This window comes from Talpa occidentalis, unplaced genomic scaffold (genome assembly GCF_014898055.3).
Source record: "Talpa occidentalis isolate TD23 unplaced genomic scaffold, MPIMG_talOcc4v2.1 talOcc4.3, whole genome shotgun sequence".
In the NCBI taxonomy this organism is placed as follows: Eukaryota; Metazoa; Chordata; class Mammalia; order Eulipotyphla; family Talpidae; genus Talpa; species Talpa occidentalis.
In genome coordinates this window covers 56,974,604-56,993,625 of record NW_023603184.1, presented here as the reverse complement: position 1 = coordinate 56,993,625, position 19,022 = coordinate 56,974,604, and the positions used below count along the sequence as shown (strand labels likewise).

Genomic DNA, 19,022 nt, shown 5'->3' with positions numbered 1-19,022 from the left:
AAGAAAATATAATGGAGTTATTATTTTACTGATCCTCCTCTTATTTTAGGGACATCACTTCCTAAAAGCAGCAATTCTGTCTGATAGATTACTTTTGTGTCTAAACAGAAACTGAAAGTAAAATGAAATTTTGGGAAATGTGATAGGTTTACCAGACATTTTTCTGCTTTTCATAGTTCAACACTGGTCGTAATTTATAATTAAGAGTAAGCTAATAGGCTAATTTATAAAAATGCAGACTTTAATAAGTACATAATCTATAAACAATTAGGTAAGCTTGTGGAGATGTAACAGTGTAATCCCCGGGGACGGGGGGTTCCAGGTTCCTGGCCATGCTATTAGGAAGGGTGAGTGTGGGCAGAAAGGTAAAGCTAGAAAAGACTGGAAGAAGGATTAAAAAAGGAGAGAACAGGGTAGAAGCAGAGAGAGATGGAGGGGATAGAAGACTGGAGGAGGCACATGGAGCAGAAAGACATGTGAAGAAGAAGTCATGCTCGTGTCTCTGCCTTGGACTTGTGCCAGGGACTTGAGGGACATGGAAGGAGACACTTGAAATAGATGTGGGTGAGAGATCCATGGGGAGGCTAACATCAGCAGCCTTTATTTTGATTTTGATTGCTCTTTTCTTTCTAGACTTGCCTGACCCTTTCAGTACTTTTACTAATGCATCTCCACCAAAAGTTGCCTTAGGCTTTTGTAAGCTTCTGGACCTCAGCTGCCCTGCTTTGGGCTAACCCTGTTTGGCTGGGCATTTACCTACAAGAGGATGGGTATCTTTAGGTGCTTGATGTGAAAACTATAGTCTTTCTCTTCTCTCTATCAAACACTATTAGTATTAAAGTTCTTTTCTATTGAAGGTCTTACACAAAAGACTATGTTTTCTCTTTATCGGTGGATGGCAGAACCTATTTAGAGCAAGCAGGTTTGGGGGATTTGGTGGGCCCCTCAATCTGCTGATAACAGAGAAGCTGACCAGATACATAAATTGGAAGACAAAAGTTTCCTTCTGCATTTCTGAGGTAATGTTTTTATTTCAGCAGTGTTTGGTGGACCCTGATACCAGCCAATCTGGCGATTTACTTCCTTTAGAATGCTGTGAAATTGAAGAGTGAAATAGTAGTCCAGCTAATCCCAAATCTGATACATTGGGTTTTGGGTTGTCTCTTTTGACAGGGAACCTTATGAATGGAGTATATGGTTTGACTACCTAAATGACCTTGGTGGCAAATGCCACTTTGCTGCCTATCATGACCTTCAAGTAGGGGCAGCTTCAGGTTTTTTTTCCTAATTAAAATTCAGTAAGATGGGGGCCTCCCTGGTGGTTCAAGGGGTTAAGATGCAACCTATGAAGCTATCCACAGCCTCTACAGCACGAGTTCAATCCCCAGTCGGCCAGGGGCAACCCACATGGCACAGCAGACGTCTCTTGTCTACCTGCTGGTCCCCTCAGCAGTGGTGTACTTCGGTCAATCTGCCTGTTCTGCTCCTCACTGTCTCTGGTGAATCCTCTCAAGCTGCCCCCACACACCTCTGACCTGTACCCCATCTCTTGTATGCATAAAAAACTAAATCTTTAAAAAAAAATCCAGTAAGTTGGAATCTACAGCAAAGTCAGTCTGAACATCACTTTGCATATTTTATTACAGTAAATCATTATTACCATTATTCTATTTTATTATCATTTATTATTATTCTTACTGTACCTAGTTTATAAATTAAATTTTATCATAAGTATTGCTTTCATTTTTTAAAAGTTGTGTTTATTGAAGCAACATTTATTGAAACATTGTACATGTTTAAGGATTATAGATCCATACCTCTACAAATTTATGTTATCATATTACAATATTGCCGCTTATCACATCTTAGGTATTGTTAAGTAACAAAATTCAACCAACTTAGATTTAAAGATCTATTTGGTTTTATTAAAGGATTCATGAACCAGGCAGAGTCCCATCCAGTTATGCTCTGTACAAAATGAAAGGATCTCATAGGCAGAAAGAGTGGGGCAGGAGGTTATTAACAAAAGAAAAAAATAGGGCCTCCCCAGTGGCACAGCGGTTTGAGCTCTGGGTTGCGAAGCTGCCTGCGGCCTCTGCAGCACCAGTTCGATCCCCGGCTGCCGGGTGAGGGTCCCACATGGCGCGCAGACCTCTCCTGCCGCCCGCTGCTCCCCTCAACAGTGTATTTCATCAGTCTGCCTGTTCTGTTCCCTGCTCTGGCTCTGGTGAATTCTCTCACCCTCCCATGCTTCTGACTGTACTCAGTGCTTGTATAAATAAATAAATAAATCTTTAAAAAAAAAAAAGAAAAAACATATTATTTCAGGCAAAGCTACCTTCCCCAGCAAGAAGGAGGAAGGTCTTATCATGCAGATTACCTCACTAGTGCTCACCAGTAAATTCAGATTAATTGGTTTAAAATTTCACTTATTAGGGAGGCTGAAAGTGCAATTAGGTTAGGTATTAAGTCATGGAGGGCTATGGCATAAATGACTCAGTTTGGGGCCTACTGTTTCAATTTGTCGCTGTATGTATTGTGGAAATTAATACACAGAAACTCTGTTTATGTGTCCAGTTCACTTCTGCATGACTACTCTGAAATTTTATTTCAATGAGGTGTCACATACAAGCAGTCAGTAAACTACAGGACCCTACATGCCTTGCATCTTTAACAGGAAGTGATGCTGCTTTCCTACCCAAGGGGAAGGGATAAGATTCCTCTCTGCCTAGCAACAGCTTAGCCAATGAGAAAAATGCCAAAAACCAAGGAATGAATAGCCACCGCACATCAAACTCCAGTTTCCTCCATCTAGCTTTGGTTACAATAGACCCACTAATATTTATGTAAGTTATTCAGGCTTTTGTACTGGAGAGGGTGCTCATGTCTTGCTATGAGAATGTCCTTTCCAAATTGCCTTTTTAGTGTTTCTCAATAAACCAATTTTAATGGTGAATAACTGGTTTCTTTTTGTTTCAGACCGACAGTAAGTATAGGAAAAAACATGGTATATGTGGAGTTTGCACTGTGATTTCAGGTAGCCATTGAAAGTCTTGGTATGTGTCTCTGGAGGAAAAGTGAATGAAATAGGAAACCTGTGGCACCCAGAGTTCATGGGGCATGCCTGGCCTGGCTGAGGTCCCAGTGCAAGCCAGGGGGCATGGTGGCTTGGCTGAGGTCCAGCTGCCTCAGCATGCTGCCTGTGGGCAGTCCCCAGGAAGCTCCAACAGCAGTGATGGCAGCAGCAGCAGTTTCCTTGCCCTTCTATCATCAGTGTGAGCAGCTCTACTAGGAGTGCAGTGGCAATGCTTACCCCAGTCTAGCACAGTCTCAGCAGGAATGGCAGGCTTCCAGTGGCTGCCCACTTGGTAGCTGCTGAGACCCGTGTCCTGGTGCTGCTGCAAGGCCCCCTGCATTGGTATACCTTGCCCCACTGAAGGCCACCAGTTACACCAAGCCTCAGACCCACTGAGACCAGCTCCAGCCTCAGCTCCCAGGAGCATAACATTTCAAGCCCAAAGAGTACATGTTGGGTCTGGCAGGCTCCCAAGGTTTCCCTTTAAAATATGGGGCTTCCCTGGTGGCGCAGGAGTTAAAGTCTCAGCACCATCAAGCTATCGCCAGCCACTGCAGCATGAGTTCAATCCCCAGCCAGGGAGCTAACCCACATAGTGCAGACCTCTACTGTTTCACCCACTGCTTCCCCCAGCAGCGTATTTTAGTAGATCTGCCTGTTTTGCTCCCCACTCTGTCTCTCACCACCCCCGCCATGAACCTGGGGCAACTTTTGGCCTAGACCCCAATTCTTGTATGCATGAATAAATAAATCTTAAAAAAAAAATGAAATATGGTGCCAGGATTGTAAATGGACAAATGAGGTTTGGGTTCTCCAAGTCTAGTCAAGTCTTTGAGTTCATTAAGAGATTGAAAATGGGGCAAGCTTACTGGTGCTTAATCAGCACCAATCAAAGAGTTAGAATTTTTTTTTTTTTTTTTTTTTTTTTTTGTGAGTGTGGGTAGAAGAACTGGGATTTAGACCAAAGGTGTGGGGGTGGTAAGAGGACACCAGAAACAGAGTGGGGAGCGGAACAAGCAGATCTATTTAAATACACTGCTAAGGTGAGTACATGGTGAGCAGGAGAGGTCTGCTGTGCCACATGTGAGCCAGGGATAGAACTCAGGCATTAGGGGTGAGAGCACTGAATCTTGATCTAGAGGCCACCAGGGAGGCCCCAAAGAGTTAGGATTGAAAACAGTTCAATCAGGCTTGTTAGGTGGGAACCCTGAAGAGGATATAAGCCAGAGCAGGAATCAGCTTCTTTGGTTTTGCAGAGGACTTCAAAAGAGGATCCAGCAGAAGACTTCTATCAGGACTTTGATTACTCCCAGCATCCCATCCAGGACACCACATTTCATGTACCGCTTTTCCTGTGACAGTTTCTTCTTCTTTCCTTATCCTTCATGACCTTTATAGTGTTGAGAAGTACTGGAGTGTTTTATGGAACAGCCCTTCATTGGAATTTGCCTTACATTTTTCTGGTTAGGGTAGGGCTATGCAATTTTGGAGTCCCCATAGGAAAAGTGCTATTTTCATTGCATCATTGTAGTGTAAATGGTTTTCTAGCTTTTCTGCCCAGCGGCCATTAGGATTGCCCTGCCTGATGGGGTACCTGAAGTTGTTACATTGTTGCAAGCTATCTTACTTACTTCTGTGGGCCATGGGCTGGGCTTGAGAGAGTCACCAAGAGAAGCAGAAGCAGGGGAAAAGGTAGGATAGAGAAGGGGAGGAAGAAGGACCAAGAAGTCCAAAGTGAAGACTTGCCAATAGGCCTCCAGGCCCCCTGGCACCCCTGCCTGCCGTGTACCTGGTGCTGCACTACATGTAACAGCTCAATAAAAGCCTGAGAAAGCCACCGAGGGCTCCAGGACTCTCTTTTACCCGTCTGCCAGATCACAGAAAACCTGCTATGTCCCTGTCCTGCCACTACAATCATATCAAGGGTAAATACTGTGAACATGACTTATCATTGCTGAGCTAACCTTGATAACATGGTTGAGGAGTATCAGTCAGGTTTCTGCACTAAAAACTTGATATAGGGCAGCAAGGGGCACTAAAATTGGCCAAGGACAGTGCCCAGATAATTTACTGGTCACTGTATGAGTTCTTTACCTGTGTGTACAATTCCAAGATTGTTCAGGCTCAGAGAACAACAACAAAGGGATTTACTTAACAAACCTGGGAAAACAGATTTACTGAGGCCAATAATGGCCATTTACCTCACCCAAAGCTGTGTCCAGTGTTTCTCAGTCCGGGACAAAAGCAGTTAAAATGGCATCTTTCTGGGGCCTCCCTGGTGGCGCAAGTGGTTAAGCACTGCACTATGAAGCGATTCGCAGCCTCTGCAGCATGAGTTCGATCCCTGGCCAGCCAGGGAGCAACCCACATGGTGCAGCAGACCTCTCCTGCCTTGCCCGCTGCTCCCCTCAGCAGTCTATTTCAGTTGGTCTGCCTGTTCTGTTCCCCACTTTGTCTCTGGTGAATCCTCTCACCCCCCACACCTCTGGCCAGTGCCCCAGCTCTTGTATGCATAAATAAATAAATCTTTTTTAAAAAAATGAAGTCTTTCTGCCACTGAGGACGCAGAACTCCTCTTCCAAATAATAGGCTACATGTCTAAGATGGCGTCTTCCTGCCACTGCGGACACACAGCAGCCAGACTATAGGCCAGGTTCCCACTCACGAAGACTATAGAAGACACAACAGGAGATGCTCCCGGAGCTGCCAAGATATACCAGCACGGCAGCTGGGGAACAAATCGGTGCTCAACCGCTATGCCACCAGGGGAGGCCCTGGGTCTTTGCTTTTTCTGCCAGGCTGCAACAGCAGCAAAATCGGGAACAGTTTCAGTTGCTTGGTTACTGCAAAGCCTTTGAGCTCTTCCTCTCTGCTAAAAGCCTGCTAAAAGCCTCCACCTTCAGAGGCCCACAAAAGCCTTCTGGAAGATCGGCGTAGTGGGGGCCTTTAGGAGAAATGGCAGGCTTTTCTGTCCTCCCGTCATTAGGATTGATGATGGATTCTTGTGGCCCTGAATGCATTCCTGATGGCGGGCACCTGGAGTGGGGTGTGGGCATATGTAGATGGATTACCTGGGCTGAGATGGGTCTTATAAGGGCAGCGTCTCGGAACAGAACCACCAGAACAAGAACAAGCGAGAGAGTGTGAGAAAATATATTATTGAGCAAATGAAATAATAAAGATTCCAGCAGAACTTCCAGCCCAGATGCAATGAACACTCCAATGTAGACATCATCAACAAGTTTGCTTACTTTACAGCTCCTTCCCTGTCAAGATTCTTGGCCAGCGCCTCAGCACCCTTATCTACAAGGTTGGGCAGCTGACCAAGCTGATTCTCTCTCCAAGGCCATCCCCGAATGCCTGCATCTTTCCCCCCTTTTTTGCCCCCCTTGTCTGGGGACTTTGCTGCATATGGCTGTGCCTGCTGGAAAACGGAGACAGTTGTGTATAAAAGATGTTCTTGGTCTTTAAATGAGTGCTCAGACCTTGCGGGGCTCCCCAGGTCTGGGACCTCATGAATGAGTAATAAAGCTTCTCCTGACCTCACCATTCCTGAAGTACTGCTTGCTCTTCCTCTGCCTGGGGAAAAGGCTAGAATTCAATTCTACAACAAGAGTAGGATGAAAAGAAGGAAAGAGAAGCAGAAGATAAAGAAGGAGACCACGAGAGAACACTGAAGAGCCCAAGAAGAGTGAAGATTCGCAGGAGGCTGGGAGGCCTGCCAGCCCCTGGACCGCAGTACCCCTGCCTGCCGTGTACCTGGTAAAACCCCAATAAAATCCTGAAGAGCCACCATGGGCTCCAGGACTCTCCTCCTGTCTGCATAAGATCATGGAGAGCCTGCTCTTTACCATCCTGCCACTACAGGGTCCAAATCCACTGACTCCTCATACTGAATCCAGAAATGCTGAGTTCTGCAGACTGAATGCCTGTGTGCCCCTTCTGCCTCACTTAGATCACATATTTGTAGCCCCAGCCCACTTTCTAGCATTTTCCCTGGTGCTATCTATCCTCACCAGCAGCCCCCTTCAGGGGGCACCACCCGAAGAGCTTCGACAACCACCACCAATGCTTATAAGCTTACGTTTCCCTCTTTCCACAGCTGCTCTGGGGCGAAGGACTATGTACAGCTCACACTCAGGGATGCAAGGGTGAAAATTAATATCTCCTCTGGATGCGGTGTGACGGGCCTGAAAAGTTAGAAATTACATGCCTTCTTTGTTTAAACAATTATGTTCTTTCTGTGTATTTAACTTAAGCATATGCACAGTGGCTATAAACTCCAAGGTTTGGGTCCCCTGGAGAAGTGTTTTGGTCTAGTGAGCCCCCACCTTGGCTCTGAATAACGTCTTGAACACGGTTCCCTTTTATTAAACGTTGAATTCACTTCCAAGCAGTGATTATTTCAGATGGTAAGTTACATCCTAGTACTAGGACTTTGTAATTTTTTGCTCAAAGTGAGTGCCTGTGTCTGCGCACTTGTTCCGGCCTAGGATTTCCGCCCACCCCACCCGGTCCAGGACCGGCTTCCCAAGCCCCACAGGCGCCCGCGCTGCCGCTAGGACGCGGGGTCGGCCCGGGGCTCCCGCTTGGAGGGGTTCCCGCGCAGGGCCCGCAGGTCGGCTCCTGCCGGCCTGCAAATCCCTCGCGGGGCCCCGCGACGAGGACTTTCACGCCCGCCCCGCCCCGCCCCTCCCCGCCCCTCCCCGCCCCTCCTCTCCCCTCCCCTCCCGGCAGCCCCGCCCCGCCCGGCGGCCCCGCCCCTCCCGGCAGCCCCGCCCCTCCCGGCAGCCCCGCCCCGCCCCGCCCCTCCCGGCAGCCCCGCCCCTCCCGGCAGCCCCCGCGCGGCACGTGACCGGGCGGCTTCTGGGACGGGCGGAGGCGGTGGAGCTGGGCGCCTAGCTGCGTCCTCGCGCCACCCCGTTGGGTCTTGGGGGTGCTGCGGCGGCTTGTTTTCGCAGGTGACTGTCCCCTTCCGGTGGGGGTGACCCTAGATCCTCCCGGCCAGCCCTGTCCCCCACTCCCCGCGCGTCCCTGCCTCCCCCCCGCTGACCCCCATGCGCCGGTTCCTCCGAGACCCCGCGGACCCCGCCCTCCGCGGGCGCCGCAGCCCCGGCGCCCTCCCTCCGGGCCGCCCCTGCGGGGTGCGCCGGCGGGGGTCTCTTGGGGGCCTCGGGGCCCCGCCTGCGTCCTGCCGCCCGGGCCTGGGCTCTTCTCGGTCCTTCTCCGCCCGGGCCCGGAGTTTAGCTCCCTGCGGCCTTGGCTGGGGGGCACGGGGGTGGGGGCTGTCGTCTCAGCCACCCCTGCTGCTCGGAGCCCCTTGTTTCAGGCGCTTCAGGTGCCTTTGATTCAACCCTTGGGCTGGCTGGAGTCAGGGGTTTTTTCTTTCGCGGTGGCGTAGGTTCTTTTTGTCTTTCTGAACGGCGGGCGTAGAGTGATGTTTAGAGCAGCGGCTCGAGTGGGCACTTACTGCAGTTTTTCGGGGTGTGTGTGGGAGAAAGGGCTGAAGCGGGAAGGTCTTTTTGCCAAAAATTTGGGAGAACGTGGGCCCCGCCCGTGGCCCGGCCCCTGGAGGGAGGGACCCCGAATCCTCGGGGCTCCCTGACCTTTGAGGTCGCGGGTGTCGGTGCAGGAGGTGATGTGTCCAGTCCCCCCGGAATGAGGGCTCTGGGCGGACCCTCTAGCAGCCTGTGTGTGGCCTTCAGTCCCTGTTAAACTGGGTGGTGACCGGGACATCCGTGTGTGTCCCGGGGCTCTGCAGGCTGCGTGTGGGACTCTCCGGAGGGCCTGTGCTCGGCGCAGTCCCGGGCAGGGCTGCTGGTTATTGATGGAGGTGGACGTTGGGAAGACTCTCGGGGCTGGGAGTGCTCTTACAGGGCTTCCCCTTTGCCTGTCTAGTGATTCTACACTCCCGCTCCCCACAAGACTCCGAACTCCCCCACCCCCCGCCCAACATACTCACTGATCTCAGGGTGGGAGTCAAGGTGTGTTGCGTGTTGTAGGTGGTGAGTAAATGCTCACTGAAGGAGGGTGCGGAAGAGAACTCAGAACCTGACCGTGGTTCTTTACTAGCATTATTTTATTTATTTATTTTTTGTTGTGGGACCCTCGCCCGGTGCGGGGAACCACGAACCGGTGCTGCAGAGGCTGCGGGCAGCCTCGCAGCCCAGCGCTCAACCACTGCCCCACCAGGGGAGGCCCACTAGCATTATATTTTTAATGCTGTTAGAATGTTCTGTAAGTCAAGTTTTTGATAATCTCGAGAGACTGAATTTATGAGATGTGTACAGCTACCACTCTTGTGGTAATCCGTTGTTCCTTGGGAAAATAGGTTTCTTTTAATCCTCTGAGAAGCTTTGTTTTCCTTCCTGGCTTGCCACCCTACTTTAGTATTTGATTTCTTTTTTTCTCTGCTTTTTTTTTTTTTACTGGATGGCTAAAGAAATTATTACTGTTAGTAACTACTGAAGGCTGCAGACAGTAAAATAAACTTTTAAAATGTTATAAAATTAAATTATTAAAATACTGCAGTAAAATACAATTACCATATGATCTAGCAATACCACTTCTGCGAATTTATTCAAAGGACATGAAAACACTGACTTGAGAAGATGCTTGCACAATCCCTTCCTCTTCCTCCCACCATTCATAGCATCATTTACAATAGCGAAGACATGGAAACAACCTAGGCATCTGTGGATCAATAAATGGAAAAGAAATTGCTTTTTATAATATATATAGAAACACATATATATAAAATGTTTTGGTTATATATATGATGGAATATTATTCTGCCATAAAAAATGAGGAAATCCTGCTATTTGTGATAACTGGGATGAAACTTGAAGGCATTGTACTAAAATAAGACAAAGACATAATAAATATATGATCTCACTTACATGTGGAATCTAATTGAAAAAAAACAAATTTATAGAAAATGAGATCAGACATAATTAGAGGTGGGGGTGAGGGGTAGGGAATAGTGGTAGTGGTAGAATTGGAGGAAGGTGGTTAAAAGGTAAAAGTTTCCAGTTATAAATAAATACTAGTGATGTAACATACAGTGTGATGACTGTAGTTAATATTGCTGTGTAGTATATAGGAAAGTTGTTAAGATGAACATTCTTATCACTAGGAAAAAATCTTTTTTAAATCTCTATATTATCTATATGAGATGATGGATGAAACTTGCAGGCATATTCATCTCAGTATATGTAAATCAAACCATTATGGTGCACACCTACACTTATACAGTGCTATATGTCAACTGTAACTCCAAAAATGGAAAATAAATGTTAAAAAAATGAACTGGTTGAACCAGTCATATTTTAGTGGTTGTATTTTATTTTTTTATTTTTTTATTTTTTTGTGGGACCCTCGCCGGTGGCCGGGGATCGAACTGGTGCTGCAGAGGCTGCGGGCAGCCTCGCAACCCAGCGCTCAACCACTGTACCACCAGGGGAGGCCCAGTTGTATTTTATTTTTGAATTTGATTGTGGGAACAAAAAATTGAACTTAATTCTTTGATGACTGCCTTTCTTAGGGTTGTTATATATATATTTTTTATTTTTTACATTATCATTGTTCATTTCTAAACAATATTTGTGTCCCCCCCCCGCCCGCCCCCCAGGTCTAGTCCCCATAGATTTTCCTGCACCTGTGCACCATCACCACAGTCCTCTGTGCTCCTCCCTCCCTCCCTCTGATTCCTCTTCTGCGTCCTCCCCTGCAGGAGGTCTCTGATTTATAATTGTCTGTTTTTGTTTTGCATTTTTTTTTACACTGATCTCTCTTTTTTTTTTTTTTTTAAAGATTTATTTATTTATTTATACAAGCAGTGAGTACAGTCAGAGGCGCGGGAGGGTGAGAGGATTCACCAGAGCCAGAGCGGAGAGCAGAGCAGGCAGACTGACGAAGTACACTGTTGAGGGGAGCAGCGGTACCCTCGCCTGGCGGCCGGGCATTGAACTGGTGCTGCAGAGGCTGCGGGCAGCTTCGCAACCCAGCGCTCAACCACTGCGCCACTGGGGAGGCCCTACACTGATCTCTTATTTGGTTCCCCTATATTCCTGCTATGAGTGAAACCATCCGATATTTTTCTTTTTCCTTCTGTCTTATTTCACTGAGCATAATTTCTTCCAGCTCCATCCATTTTTTTCTGCAAATGGCATGAGTTTATCTTTTTTGATTGCTGAATAGTATAGTATTCCATTGTGCATATGTACCACATCTTCTTGATCCAGTCATCTATTTTGGGCATTTGGGTTGTTTCCAGGTTTTACCTATTGTAGTGCTGCAATAAACCTAGGGGGTATAGGTGTTCTTTTGAATCAATGTTTTTGTGTCCTTTGGGTAGATCCCTAGTAGTGGAATTGCCGGGTCGTATAGAAGCTCCATTTTTAGTAGACTGAGGAACCTCCAGACAGCTCTCCATAGTGGTTGGACCAGTTTGCGCTCCCACCAACAGTGTAGGAGAGTTCCTTTTTCACCACATCCTCGCCAGCATTTGTTCCTGCTTGTTTTTTTTGTTATGTGCCATTCTCAGTGGTGTAAGGTGGTATCTCAGTATGGTTTTGATTTGCATTTCCCTGATGATAAGGGATGTTGAACATTTTTTCATATGCCTGTTGGTTAGACTTGTTATATTCAGAAGTGGTTTCTACCTGGAAATGACTGATACCAATTAGGAACTGACTTCTAAATGATGATCGATCACTTAACCTTTCTTTGCTGCTATGTTATTTTGGAGCAGATCTGGAATAACTCGTTGCCTTTTTATTACTGTTCTTGAAGAATAGGGATAAGTTTTCCTCCCTTGGATAAGGAAGTGACTTTTACAGCTGTGTACGTAGTACTAGCTAGAGGAGCCAGGATATTGTCAGTGAGTCAGCTGTAGACAGGTAACTTTGACTTGTAGTTCTTGGAATTAATAGGAAGGTAACAATAGTTCGTGCTTTGGTGCATCTACTATTTTGTGGACATGTTATCTCACTTACTTCTTGTGTGGTCCTGTGAGGTAACAGGTAGTGTCCTGTCAAACAAGGAAGAAGATGAGACTTAGAGACATTTACTATCTTGTTCAGTCATACCAGTTAGTAAAAGGCAAAGTGGGCTTCAAGCTTAGAACCATCAGAATCTCAAGGCAATATTCTTACATCTCTTCGGTTGGTTCCTTTTGGATTCAGTGTTTTCAAAATGATACGAGGTGGGCACAATGTGATAACATATATTTGTAGAGGTGTGGACCCATACTCCTAAAACATGGTGTTGCACATCAACATTACCTCAATAAACATACTTTAAAAACGATTGAAGTTCACATTTGAAATATTTTGCATTGTCAAAATATTATTTATATTTAAAAACTTTCTATGTTTTATTGGCATAGTTTGCTGGAGACTAACAAGAGGACTAAGACTTCAACCGCTGAGTCTTAGTTTATGCATTAGGTCCTGTTTCAGGATAGAAATAGTGAAATGTTGAACTAAGATATGCAGTGATGGGAATTCAGCAAGGTAAGGAGGTAAAACACTCATCTTTCTGCTTCAGAGATTAATTTGGTGATGTATTCTGGGAGTTTTTATTTTTCTCTCCTAAGGCATATGTGTTCACATTTCGATGCTCAAGGACATCTTAACTTACTAAATCTTCTAAGCCACTCGAGAAGCAGCTTGATGTGTTTCTGTCTTCTAGGATATTTTGGATAAGTATTAGTCAGCAGGATAGTGTGGAAAGAATAATGGAAGTGATAGAAGTAATAGTAGTAAACTAGTGATAATTGTGGTAAGTAACAATAAATCCTGTGGGAACAGCTAACATTTATTGAGCTTTAGTTTTAGGCATTATGCCCACGTTATTTCACTCAGTTTTCCAAATTTTCTATCAAGTAGGTGTTGATATTCTCATTTTACAGATTAAGAAACTAGGGATTGGAAAAGAAACTTGTTCGGGGTACTTAATAAGTCATTAAAACAGATTATGAATACAGGGTTTATGTCCTTTGAAGTCTTTGGCTCTATGGACTTTTAAAAGTATTTTATCAAAGTTATATTTTATGATAATTTGCTTGCTAAAATAAACTAAATCTCTATCCCTCCCCCCCAATTAAAAACAAAAGCAGTTGTTAGAATGAAAGGGTCAAGTAGATTAGATTATGTGAGACAATGAATTTTAGGGTAATTATTGCTTAACATAATTCATATGCATAGATTGAAAAGCCAAATAGTACTTTAAACCTCAGACTATAAAGACCAGTCTCTTGTCTACCGCTTTTCATTAGCTAGTGAGACTTTTGCCACCTTGTAAACACTCTTTAATCCAATCCACCAGTTAGTCAAAATCTTAGATAATTTCTTCTACTCACTCCCACCCCCAGTCAGCCTTTCTGCTCCAGTCTGAACTTGTTTCTTTTCCAGGCCTGTTACACAGCTATCTTCCTGGGAACTTTCTTCATCCTGGGCTTTTCTTTCTCTTGGTCCATCCTTGGACCCCGAGTTCCTCTCAGTTTATTCTCTCATTTTTAGAGAATGCATTCTTCACTAGATTCTGGAAACTGGGTACATGGAAGGTAAAAGACTTTTATCACGCGTGTAAATGTATTTTATCTACTTGAATAATAATTTAGCTAGGTAAAGAACTCTGGCTTGTAAATAATTTTCTTTCAGGATTTTGAAGATGCTGATCCGTTGCCTTCCAGCACTGTTGATAGAGATGCCCCATGTTTTGCTGATCCTTCACATATGACTTCTGGTTCTCTAGGCAGTTTTCAGATTCTATTCTTTGTTCCTAGGGTTTAAATTTCAGTCATATACCTCACTGAGGATCTTTTTAAGTTCATCCTGCTGGACATTCATCAGTGCTTTTGTGTTGAGAAATGTGTTGTTCTGTTCTGGGAAATGTTTGCATAGTATTTCTCCACTCTTTTTCTCTGTGGTTATTTATGAAATGCTCTTAGAAGCAGAATGTTTTCTAGCCTAGGCTCACTCTGTAATTTTTTGTCTCTTGGACTTTTTTATTTCAGAGGGATTACAGTAATTTCCTTCTTTGTTCTTTTAACTCTTGTATTGAATTTCAAATTTTGGTTAGAGTTTCCTATTTTAGCACATTCTATTTTTGTTTTTTGGGTTTTTTTGGATACAATATAGAATATCATTTCTCTGATGATAGCATTTTTGGGGGAGTTTTGTGTAGTGTCTCTGATTCCTGTGAGATTTTTTAGTTTTCAAAAATTTTCTTTAATTTCTCTGTTTTGTGTCTAGACTTTCCTCCTCTGTCTGATGATGCATGTTCTTGTTCCTATTTAAGAGTGATACTAAAAACTGTTGGAAAGTCTGTATGTTTAAAGTTTAGCTAGTGAGACTTTTGCTGCCCTGTAAACACTCTTTAATCATCCTACAGCTTCTCTGTAGCTGCTGGGCTGTAGGCTGATGCAGCAGTCTGCCTATCATCATAGGCAGAGACTCACATTTTTATTGGAGATTCTCCCAGTTGTCACTGTCAAGGTGTCTTTCCTCTTGGGCTATGTGCTTTGCTCAGAGCTGGAAGGTATATAAAGGAAGAGGAGAAGGAGTTTAGACTTTGCTTACTCTGTTGCTCTTCTAAGTGTGACATCTTACTCCAACTCTGAGCTGTGCCTGGTGTCCCCAAGACTAGAGCCTCTGTGTTCTCAGGCTTGGGGATGGAGTAGTTGCTTTCACGTCTGGAGGGTCTCTTCTTTACCACGTTAAGTAAATTCTGATACTTGTGAATTAACATATTCAGGGTAAATCAGAATTAATAAATTATGATACTCCACTTTGAGAATGATCTCATACCTCCTATTGCAGAATCTTCCTGCTGTTTTTGCTGTGGTTTGGCTTCTCGTTCACACATGAAAAGCTGAGAAAGCTGGATTTTAGGTTAGTTACACTTGTTCACTTTCTTTGGAACTTTCAGTGTTAGCATCTCATCTGCTTGTGTCTGTGCTGCCATTCTGCATTTTTGCCCCCCCCCATTAACTCTTATTTTAGTTGCGTTTCACAAGGGCACAGAGCTAGTTGTTTGTGCCCCTTATAATTTATTGTTAATGTTGCTAGCAAAGTAGTCACTAGTATGGGTGATCTTGACATTGGCTTGCCTGTTGTCTTGGGTCCTCACTTTAATACCCTTTTACTTTTTGAAAATAACTGTTCTGTTATGGTAATGTTTAGTGCCAAGAATATAGCTCTTCCAGAAATATATATTATTTCTATATAACGCAGAAGGGAAAACAGGAAAAATGGGAGTTTAAAATCTTCCTTTTTGTTTAGTTTTTCCCCCTCAGAGTGCTCAAGGCAGGCACATAGGTATCCTCAAGGAAGACAGGCTAGCAGGACCCAGGACCAAGAATTGGACTAGGCTGTTGAGTAGGGTAGAGTACCTACCTATTTTCGGAGTGCTCTATAAGACTGAGGGTAAGTAGCCTGAGTGACAAGCATGTTGCTGCCCACTGTGCTTTGGGGTCAGGGTTCAGGATACATTGGAAGTGCCTGTCAGGTGACACATTCTAGTGGGAACATGTAGCTGCCCTCTGCTAAATGAGGTGGGTCATTTAAAGAGCAGATGAAGGGACCTGCTTATTTAAGGACGCTTTGGTGTTTTTTCTGGTGTGGAGGGTCAGTGTTGTGTCACATGTGGCTTATGTTGTGTCACATGTTGGGAGCCAGAGGAAAGGGTGACTTTTGCTGCCCTAGCTGCTGAAGGCCCAGGCTGATGCAGCAGTCTGCTTCATGTGATGAGGCTAATGTGGTGCGTGAGGAAGAGGCTAGGGGGCAGAGGAGATGATCACACATCTCTTTAATGTGCTTGTTTTCCTGCCTAACTGAGGTCGTAGCTTCATGGCAGAATTTCCTCATAGCAGTCTCCTAAGAATATGCCCTGCTGGAGTCCAAGGAAGATCCCACAGGCACTTCAGGAAACTCCATGATCACGGGCTTTTTTATGCTTAAACTTTGGACTTTTCTAGAGACTAGTTGTAAGTGTCTGCCCAGCAAGTACAAGTCACCAAACTCCGTGCATGTGAATCCAGTGATTGTTTCCTGGGAGTTATTCCCCGCCCAACCCCACCCTCTCTTTTTTTATTGTTAAGTAAATGTTAGACTGGCTTGAAGCCTGTTCCTGCACTCCTTCCCTGTTGCCCAAGTTTCAGTGCACTTGAGTCCTTAACTCAGCAGTGAGGTCTTTTTGTCTTAAAAAGGAAACCCTAGCATCTTGGACAGTAAACACAAGTATCTCTCACTATTAACACAAGAGCCGCTTGCATTATCCGGTGGCAGGAGAGTATTATACAAATCAAAGTTTTTTTTTTTCCTTAATCCCCCCGCCCCCCATCCCCCTATGTGGAATCCAGTTTGCATTGGAAAGTAGGAGTTTTTGCTAATATGTTCTGTGGCAGTGTGTCTGATTTTGTAACAGGTCTTGAGCTTGGGCCACCTGTCACTACCAAATACCAGTAAAGTAGAGACAAGAATTGAATCTTTAAAGGTGCACTTTAGTCAGACCACTGGCTGTCAGGGAAGGCGGATAGTTAACACCCTAAAGAAACCATCTTAACATTTCATTTCCAGCTGGCTTTGTATAGTGAGTTGAACAAAGACAGTTCAGCCAGAAGCTGGCCCTCACTGCTAGCCTCAAGGCCTCCCAGTGTGCTGAGTCTGGTCTTCTGATAGCAGCTCCCCACACTCCCCCAGAAGTGTCCCTGAGCTGGAAAATTAACTCAAAGTCGACGGGCCATAGGCAGTGAGTGTGTGCAGTTTTCCTACCACACCACACATGACGTCTTACACAGTCTCCTCTCCCCCACCTCCCCAACCTCGGTCATTTCTAATCATTTTCTCCAGAGGATGCCTTTCAGCCTCTGCTGGTTCTGGGAACTGTAATTATTTTCACCTTTTCTAAGTTCGAACACTAGATGCCTTTTCTTCAGCTGGTTGGCCTCTTTATCCTTTCTGAAGGCTTTACTGGAAATTCCTTTGTTTTTTGACAGTATGACATTGGGCCCATTTTGAGGTATCCTGTCTCCAAATAGTAACTAGCTCACTTTCAAAGAACGCTGGCTCCTTTTGGAGTAGGCCAGCATTAGAGATAAAAATCTGGGCACTGGGGTGCATGTGAGATTGTTCCATGTAATGACAGTAGGTCGACAGGGTGATTCTAGATAAGAAGCTACTTGAGTCACCAGAGTCACCACCACTTGAGTCACTTTTTTTTTTTTTCAAAATGTCAGGAGCTTTTGGTGCTGATTTCAGCTTGTTTCTTTCTACCTTAGAATCATCTGATTTTCCCTTTCTCTCATAGTCTTGAACTAATTTAGATAGGCACACTAGAGAGATGTTTATGATGTCCTCTACATGTAGAAGTTCCGTTTTTTCCTTTTTCATAAAACCTTCACTCAAGTGGCCTAGAACTGATTCCCAAGTCTGCCCTTCAGCTGCTGCTTGTGGACATCCTTTGAAGCCCAGCTACCTGAAAAGTAGCAGAAACCCAGCCCCATGCCATGGACGCCCTGAAGAAGCAGGCATATCTGGCAACTCAGATGTTGATCCATACAACTAGGTAATAATCAGCTAATAGGAACTCTGCATAAGGTCTTATCTGCAGCTCTTTTTAACTGTGTTCATGGGTGCTGGCCTTATAGGCATGTAAAATGGTTGAACTCAGATTCTTAAAGACCTTTCAATAAATGAAGCTATTCTTAATCTCATTGTCACAATGGTGTCACATATTGACTGTTACGTGTGACAGCAAAATTAATATCAAGTATCTTGAGCCAAATTAATATCAAGTATCTTGAGAGATTTTTAAAAGTTTACTATAAAAATTTAGGAAATTCCATTCTACCACTCCACGTTTTTACACTACCCACTTGGTCCCTCAACCACCTCCTTAAAGGTATCAGCAAAATTGTAAGACAGCATTTCAGTCAGGTTTTGTATTTGCATGGTAACTGGGTAGTTCCCAATACTTACAGGTAATTTTTGGCCATTTTCCAGATTTTTTTTTTTTAACACGCAATACAAACTGCAAATTCACATGACGGTAGGAAATTTCACTATAAATATCCAGAACTTGACACGAAAATACATGCTGTATACCATTCCAGGTTTATGTTCTGGGGTGATTTCATCACTGTAGAGAGCGATTGCTGTCTCCAACATTCTGTCACCTGTTTTTTTTTTTTTTTTTAATTTCTAAATTGAGCCTGTTTCTTCCAGAGTGTAGCCACACGAAGGTAGGGACTCTTTGGCTTGGTCACTGATGCCTCCTTAGCGCCTAGTCCTGACTGCCTACACATTATATGCATGAATATTTAGTGGATGAAAATATAATGGTATTATTTCTTTGCCTCAAATCCTTTTAGAGGTAAATGGTGCTTTAGTTTTTAAGCTGCAGAAAGCCAAACACAGCCCAGTTCAAATAGTAAAGAAGCCTGTCATTTTGATTAACAAAAAACTTAGGATTTCTGTGGGTTTCTGGGTTGGTTAAGTTGGTGACTCAGCAGTGTTCTCTCTGCTGTCTCTACCTTGAGCAGCCCTCTGTCTGGCCCCCTTAAGGTCCTAGCTGCCAGCATCTTGCTTCTCTGTTCACATTCACGAAGAGAAAGAGGAGAGAGTGGCTTTCTGTATCTTGTTTATCTTGAACTGGAAGAAAGATGTGGAAAGATGACTTCTTTTCTTGGGGAGGACAAGATTGTGAGATACTGAAATAAAGGATGACGAAAGCTTATCGAACTCTTTCTAAAGGTTTGGAGAGAGAAACTCGAGCCATACTTCCAAGTGGAAAAATTAAATGAGGGATACTCATTTGTTCTTTTGAGTTGCCCATTAGACTTGTGCTTGAACATGTACAGTTTGGACAGATATTTTCAGATCCTTTCCCAGAGGTTGCCGGTTTACATTTCTGCTATTATGGTTTCTACATTTTTTCTACT

The 19,022-nt window shown here is 44.6% G+C and overlaps 1 protein-coding gene across 3 annotated transcripts in view; it reads left to right on the top strand.

Annotated features, from left to right (window-relative positions):
• Positions 1-7,927: 7,927 nt before the first annotated feature.
• Positions 7,928-19,022, top strand: part of PLEKHB2 (pleckstrin homology domain containing B2) — a 33,598-nt gene continuing 22,503 nt past the window's right edge. For 2 of the 3 annotated variants that reach the window (XM_037523159.2, XM_037523157.2), the window contains exon 1: positions 7,928-8,037. The gene's annotated coding sequence lies outside the window, so the exon portion shown is untranslated. Of the gene's footprint in view, positions 8,038-17,522; positions 17,648-19,022 lie in introns of all 3 variants that reach the window. The other variant, XM_037523158.2, reaches the window with a different exon arrangement.